General features: G+C 39.3%; 1 non-coding gene across 1 annotated transcript; it reads right to left on the bottom strand.

Moving 5' to 3' along the window:
* Nucleotides 1-902: 902 nt before the first annotated feature.
* TRNAC-GCA (transfer RNA cysteine (anticodon GCA)) lies at nucleotides 903-974 on the bottom strand. Its single transcript has one exon. It is a non-coding gene; the product is annotated as a tRNA-Cys (tRNA).
* Between the last annotated feature and the right edge of the window lie 6,971 nt (nucleotides 975-7,945).

Genomic DNA, 7,945 nt, shown 5'->3' with positions numbered 1-7,945 from the left:
CTCTAATACTAAAACATAAAGGAGTACTCACATCATTGCAAAGTTGAAGTACATGATGCTTTAGGTATTTTAAAATAAATTGTGTCATGGACAGTAGAAATTTTTAAGACCCTTCAGTTACAAGCACTGCTTTTAATGGTGTTTTAGTGAGTGTTCTTGTATTTTATTTCATATTCAAGTCTTTCATTCTAAATTCAGTCCTGTGATTACTACTTGTCTCTGTTGAATTTCAATGCTAGCCTTTCCAATTGTTTCTTAAACACTCAATTCTTTACTTGTGTTCAGTAGATTTCTCATACTGTATATAATTCCAATCAACACTCCTCAGGGCCCTTTGCATTCTTAAAAAAAATCTTCTTTCCCAAAGTCAGAAATGCTTGCATTGTTTCCCTTCATAAACAGCATATTCTCTTGAGCATTTCAAATCAAATAATAAGTTGATAACTAGATTTGAGATGTTTCCCAGCTTCAACCTGATTTATCATAGTTGGCTGAATTTTTAGGAAAGTTTCCAGGAAAAAAATTAAAAATAAATTAAAAAGATAGAAAGCAAAACCCAAAGAACTTCTCTCCATAAAGACTAGCCAAAGAAACTCTTAGAAACAAACAAACAAACAAAAAAAACAGTGTGACTGGAGGACAGAATTTTAACTCTTTTCTATAATTGAAAGTGAAAGTCACTCAGTCGTGTCCAACTCTTTGTGACCCCTTGGGTTATACAGTCTATGGAATTCTCCAGGCCAGAATATTGGAGTGGGTAGCCGTTCCCTTCTCCAGGGGATCTTCCCAACCCAGGGATTGAACCCAGGTCTCCCACATATCAGGAGGATTCTTTACCAGTTGAGTCACAAGAGAAGCCCAAGAATACTGGAGCAGATAGGCTATCCCTTCTCCAGCAGATCTTCCCAACCCAGGAATCGAACCTGGGTCTCCTGCATTGCAGGCAGATTCTTTACCAGCTGAGCTACCTGGGAAGTGTTCCTATAATTAAATTGCCATTATCCCAATCAATGTTAATGTAATTAAAATCTTTCAAGGTTGATATTTGAGCTTTTCCATGTTTTTTCACTCTTGAGTCTTAAGAAAAGTTATTCTCTTCAGTTTCTTTCCAGATTGTTTTCATGTAAAAAGTGGCATTTTAAAGAATCCCAAAGAAAGGCAAAAATTGGGTGAGTCCCAACTTTTGAATGAGTAAAAGAGACAAAGAGTGAGAGTAAGGGAAGACTGACAAACAGAGAGATTGAGAGAGAGAGAGATTTTTGATAATAATACAATTAATACATGTGTTCCCCATCCTGAATACATGTATACCTGTGGCAGATTCATTTTGATATTTGGCAAAACTAATACAATTATGTAAAGTTTTAAAAAAATAATAATATAATTAATATGTTAGTTTTGACCACTAATTACATTCCCTGATACTTGCTTGATTAACTACATATTTTCTTTCTGAGTAAACATAAAAAAGAAGACAGATTGAGTCTATATTTAAAGCTTTTCATGTATCACATTTATAACATGCTCAATGATTTATAAATGCCCAAAGATGTGTTCAGGGCTAGCGAAGTGAAATTAACATAAAATAAATCTAATTCCTGCCTTCAAGACACTTAGGTTCTGAACTGAAGTCAAGGTAAAATATCAGTGGTGGTGGTGATTTAGTTACTAAGTCGTGTCCGACTCTTTCGATCCCATAGACTGTAGCCTACCAGGCTCCTCTGCCCATGGGATGATCCAGGCAAGAATACTGGAGTGGGTATCTCCTTCTCCAGGGGATCTTCCAGACCCAGGAATTGAACCTGGGTCTCCTGCATTGCAGGCAAATTCTTTACCAACTGAACTATGAGGGAAACCCCTAAAATATAGATAGAAAAAGCAAAGCATTACACCAATTGATTATATTATCTGTAGGATGTCAACACATCAGTATAAGTGTTCATTTTTATCCTTGTTGTTTAAAAAGACTTAGTTTATTCAAACCTCTATGTTGGCTTCACATGTCACATAGACTTTCTTGGTTTATAATTAGAGGACACAAGCTTATGGCCAGATAATATGCTTTGTGAGATTTATAGAACAATATTTAAAAGTTTAATTGTTTGTCAAATATATGTACTATTGATTTCATGTATAAAACCAATGATAACCTACCGTATAGCAAGAGGAACTCTACTCAATGCTAAAACAAAGTGACCTAAATGGGATGGAAACCCATAAAGGAGGGGATACATACATATACATAGGGGGCTTCCCTGGTGGCTCAGTGGCAAAGAATCTGCCTGTGATGCAGGAGACCTGGGTTCAACCCCTGGGTCTGGATGATCCCCTGGAGGAGGGCATGGCAGTCTACTCCAATATTCTTGCCTGGAGAATCTCATGGACAGAGGAGCCTGGTGGGTTACAGCTCATAGGGTCACAAGGAGTCAGGCACAACTGAATCGACTGAGCATGCATGCTAATGTATAGGTGATTCACTTTGCTGTACAGTAGAAACTAACACGACATTGTAAAGTAACTGTATTCCAACAAAATTTAAAAAAATATTAATAACAGAATTTAACAATTTTCTGATTTTTGTATTTTCTCAAAGATATCAAAGATCCATGGACAAGAACTCTGCAATTTCACAAAGGAATAGTTAGTTATAGACGAGTAAGGACTACTTCTTTAGACTGGGTTTACCTGTAGCTTCTATCTGGTCTGCTTTAACTCTTTATATTAATTGCCTACAGTCCCATGAATTCACAAACCTATACACTAGAATTACTTGGAGACCCTTTCAGTTCAGTTCAGTCACTCAGTCGTGTCCGACTCTTTGCAACCCCATGAATCACAACACAGCAGGCCTCCTTGTCCATCACCAACACCCAGAGTTTACCAAAACTCATGTCCATTGAGTCGATGATGCCATCCAACCATCTCATCCTCTGTCGTCCCCTTCTCCTCCTGCCCCCAATCCCTCCCAGCATCAGGCTGTTTTCCAATGAGTCAGCTCTTTGCATCAGGTGGCCATAGTATTGGAGTTTAGGCTTCAACATCTGTCCTTCCAATGAACACCCAGGACTGATTTCCTTTAGGATGGACTGGTTGGATCTCCTCGTTGTCCAAGGGACTCTCAAGAGTCTTCTCCATCACCACAGTTCAGAATCATCAATTCTTCGGCACTCACCTTTCTTTATAGTCCAACTTTTGCATCCATACATGGCTTCTGGAAAAACCATAGCCTTGACTAGATGGACCTTTGTTGGCAAAGTAATGTCTCTGTTTTTTAATATGTTGTCTAGGTTGGTCATAACTTTTCTTCCAAGGAGTAAGCGTCTTTTAATTTCATGGCTACAGTCACCATCTGCAGTGATTTTGGAGCCCCAAAAAATAAAGTCAGCCACTGTTTCCACTGTTTCCCCATCTATTTGCCTTAGGAAGTATCACTACAAACAAAGCTAGTGGAGGTGATGGAATTCCAGTTGAGCTATTTCAAATCCTAAAAGATGATGCTGTGAAAGTGTTGCACTCAATATGTCAGCAAATTTGGAAAATTCAGCAGTGGCCACAGGACTGGAAAAGGCCGGTTTTCATTCCCATCTCAAAGAAAGTCAATGCCAAAGAATGCTCAAACTACCACACAATTGCACTCATCTCACACGCTAGTAAAGTAATGCTCACAATTCTCCAAGCCAGGCTTCAGCAATATGTGAACCGTGAACTTGCAGATGTTCAAGCTAGTTTTAGAAAAGGCAGAGGAACCAGAGATCAAATTGCCAACGTTCACTGAATCATCAAAAAAGCAAGAGAGTTTCAGAAAAAAAAATCTATTTTTGCTTTATTGACTATGCCAAAGCCTTTGACTGTGTGGATCACAATAACCTGTGGAAAATTCTGAACGAGATGGAAATACCAGATCACCTGAACTGCCTCTTGAGAAACCTGTATGCAGGTCAGGAAGCAACAGTTAGAACTGGACATGGAACAACAGACTGGTTCCAAATAAGAAAAGGAGTATGTCAAGGCTGTATATTGTCACCCTGCTTATTTAACTTATATGCAGAGTACATCATGAGAAATGCTGGGCTGGAAGAAGCACAGGCTGGAATCAAGATTGCCAGGAGAAATATCAATAACCTCAGATATGTAGATGACATCACCCTTATGGCAGAAAGTGAAGAATTAATGAGCCTCTTGATGAAAATGAAAGAGGAGAGTTAAAAAGTTGGCTTAGAGCTCAACATTCAGAAAACTAAGATCGTGGCATCTGGTCCCATCACTTCATGGCAAATAGATGGGGAAACTGTGGAAACAGTGGCTGACTTTATTTTTGGGGGCTCCAAAATCACTGCAGAACTTTTAAAAGTATGGAAATCCAGATATCCCTAATACTGGGTCCAAAGTAGGTTGGAATTTATGGGTTCCTTAGAGTATGGTGATCAGTATGAATGTATATTTAGTGTTAGTTTCTCAGTCGTGTCTGACTCTTTGTGACCCCATGATCTGTAGCCTGCCAGGCTCCTCTGTCCATGGAATTCTCTAGGCAAGAATTCTGGAGTGGGTAGCCATTCCCTTCTCCAGGGGGTCTTTCCAACCCAGGGATTGAACCCAGGTCTTCTATACTGCAGGTGGATTCTTTACAACCTGAGCCACTAGGAAGTCCAAATGTATATTTAAATAAACCCCAGATAAGAAACCAGTGGTTCTGTGTAACCACAGTAGAGAATCACTGTAACACTTGAGGTTTTACCCACTGCTTTATCTTTCCAATGGTATAACCATTAAACAAGAGTGTTTCTTTCTACTTCTGTTCTCTTCTGGGGTTTAGTTTTGAAGGACTAACATAGACCACATTGCTTAGTATTTGTTGAGAGTGAAAAACCATGGGATCTGGGCACAGTTTGAAGTCTAGAGCCTCTTTCTATTTTGGGAAATGATCCTGCTTAACTAACTCATAGCTAATTGGTATAAAGTGGTGAATGAAAAAGTTGGCTTAAAGCTCAACATTCAGAAAACGAAGATCATGGCATCCGGTCTCATCACTTCATGGGAAATAGATGGGGAAACAGTGGAAACAGTGACAGACTTTATTTTTCTGGGCTCCAAAATCACTGCAGATGGTGACTGCAGCCATGAGATTAAAAGACACTTACTCCTTGGAAGGAAAGTTATGACCAACCTAGATAGCATATTCAAAAGCAGAGACATTACTTTGCCAACAAACGTCCGTCTAGTCAAGGCTGTGGTTTTTCCTGTGGTCATGTATGGATGTGAGAGTTGGACTGTGAAGAAGGCTGAGCGCTGAAGAATTGATGCTTTTGAACTGTGGTGTTGGAGAAGACTCTTGAGAGTCCCTTGGACTGCAAGGAGATCCAACCAGTCCATTCTGAAGGAGATCAGCCCTGGGATTTCTTTGGAAGGAATGTTGCTAAAGCTGAAACTCCAGTACTTTGGCCACCTCATGCGAAGAGTTGACTCATTGGAAAAGACTCTGCTGCTGGAAGGGATTGGGGGCAGGAGGAGAAGGGGATGACAGAGGATGAGATGGCTGGATGGCATCACCGACTCGATGGACGTGAGTCTGAGTGAACTCCGGGAGTTGGTGATGGACAGGGAGGCCTGGCGTGCTGGGATTCATGGGGTCGCAAAGAGTCGGACACGACTGAGCGACTGAACTGAACTGAATTGAATTGGTATATTTATTGGTTTATGATACAAAGTTTAAAATGAAAACAGAGCTTGCAAGCAGAAGGGAACAAGTTTGTCTTTGGGTCAGCAAATCCTTTCCCCAAGATGAAAGCTAATGTTGGAAGTCAAGTTATGGTCAAAAAGCTGTTTTGTGAGCCTGGAATTAGAACAAAGAAAGTGAAGTCAATTGCCATACTTGTCGAACTGATGACCCTCTCACTACAACCACAAAACCTGCCTGGCATGTTTGGTTGGATTTGATTTTTCCCGAGCTTCCTCGACTTTGCATTTGCTGATGCTTGTTTGTACTGAATCCCCTCAACAGATGGCCCTTCCCGTCCAACAGGATACAATTTTGTTAGTCTAATTTCAAGTATAAAATCTGCCCTTATATTCTGTCAGCATCTCACGGTAAACCTCTATCATAATACTAAATATTATGAATTAGCTATAATACTAAAATATTATGAATTAACTTTTCATGAATGAGTATGGTTCATGCTCTAGTGAAGTGACAGCTCCCCGAGGGAAAAATATAACATTATACTTGGTGTGTGTGTGTGTGTGTGTGTTAGTTACTCAGTCGTGTCTGGCTCTTTGTGACCCCATGGACTGTAGCCCGCCAATTTCCTCTGTCCATGGAATTTTCCAGGCAAGAATTGACTAGAGTGGGTTGCCATTTCCTCCTCCAGGGGATCTTCCCCGCCCAGGGATGGAACCTGTGTCTCCTGCATTGTAGGCAGTTTCTTTACCACTGTATCACATGGGAAGTTCTTTTATCCTTAATAATTCTCTTCAATTATCACATCTTCAAGTTGCTGTCAAGACAGATTTCACATTTAGGGAAAGAATCAAATAACTCCTTACCTATTTTTAGAAGCTCATATATTATCTAATTTATATATATATACACACACATATCTATATATATAGATATATATATGTATTTATAGATATATACAATCTCATGATATTATTATCCTCTTTTTATAAATAAGAAATTTAGCTAAGAGAAGCTAAATACATTGACCAAGTTTGCAGCTCAGATATCAGCAGAGACTGAATTTAAGAATCCAACTCTGACCTTGAATTCCATGTGTGAGTGTGTCTGCGAGCGGTTGTGAGACACATGAACTGCCTTAGGTTGCCTTCTAATAAATACACTATGTTGCCTCACGTGATCAATAAAAGAGTCAGTTGTTTGATATATGTTGAAAAAGTTACATTCATCACTCAACCATTTTCTTAAAGTCTCTACATATTTTCATTTGCTGTTTATAGAGGTTTCAGAAATGGAGTGGATTTTAGTTGTCTCAAGTATTTAATGCTTGGCAGTCTGAGTACCTCAATAAATATCTCACATGAGAAGTAAAGGGAATTTTAGGAAAATAATCAAATACCTCCTTAGCTACTTACAGGAGCTGGTACATTATCTCATTCATATATACACAATATACAAATCTACATGTATATATAGAAGAAGTATAGTGGAATTTTGACTCTAAGGCTAAACTTACCAGGCGTAAATAGCTAAAGGTCAGTTTAATCCTTCTCTTTTCTCTTTATTCAAAATGCAAACAGTATAAAATCAAATATAATGTAAAGTTATTGTTGCCTGGAAAGGAAGCAGAGAAAGTATTTGCTATTTAAAATGATTCATTATGAACAGATTAGAAAAATAAGAATCATTTTGTTGTTTTACAAACACACACACATATGTAAAACAACTTTCCAGTGGGATGAAAATTTTTCCTTAATAAAGTTGGTGGATGGCTGTAAACACATGTGTGTGTGTGTGTGTGTGTGTGTGTGTGTGTGTGATATGTGTGTCTAACTCTCTGCAATCCCATGGACTGTAGCTCAGCAGGCTCCTCTGTCCAGGGACTTCTCCAGGCAAGAATACTGGAGTGGGTTGCCATGCCCTCCTCCAGGGGATCTTCCTAACCCAGGGATCGAACCCAGATCTTACACATTGCAGGTGGATTTTTTACTGTCTGACCCAGCAGGGAAGCCCAAAAGCGTATATAATGCTGAGCAATTTCATATCAGGCAATCAAGAAAGCTCAGGTTGGGAATATCTGGGGCTGGAAACATACCCATTTCACCTGAGACATGGTCCTTTAGCCTTGCAGTACTATTAGTCAAGGTGCTGAAGCAGACCTCTTAACAACTAGAGAGAAGCCTCAGGAAAATATGACTCACTAGTGTAGCTGACACTCCACAGGTGGCTCTTCTTTTACCCTGTTTTTCCTATTTGAAATGTCTAGTGTAG

This window comes from Bos indicus, chromosome 12, assembly GCF_029378745.1.
Source record: "Bos indicus isolate NIAB-ARS_2022 breed Sahiwal x Tharparkar chromosome 12, NIAB-ARS_B.indTharparkar_mat_pri_1.0, whole genome shotgun sequence".
NCBI lineage: Eukaryota > Metazoa > Chordata > Mammalia > Artiodactyla > Bovidae > Bos > Bos indicus.
The sequence above is the reverse complement of the archived record's forward strand: the minus strand, read 5'-3'. Positions and strand labels throughout refer to the sequence as shown.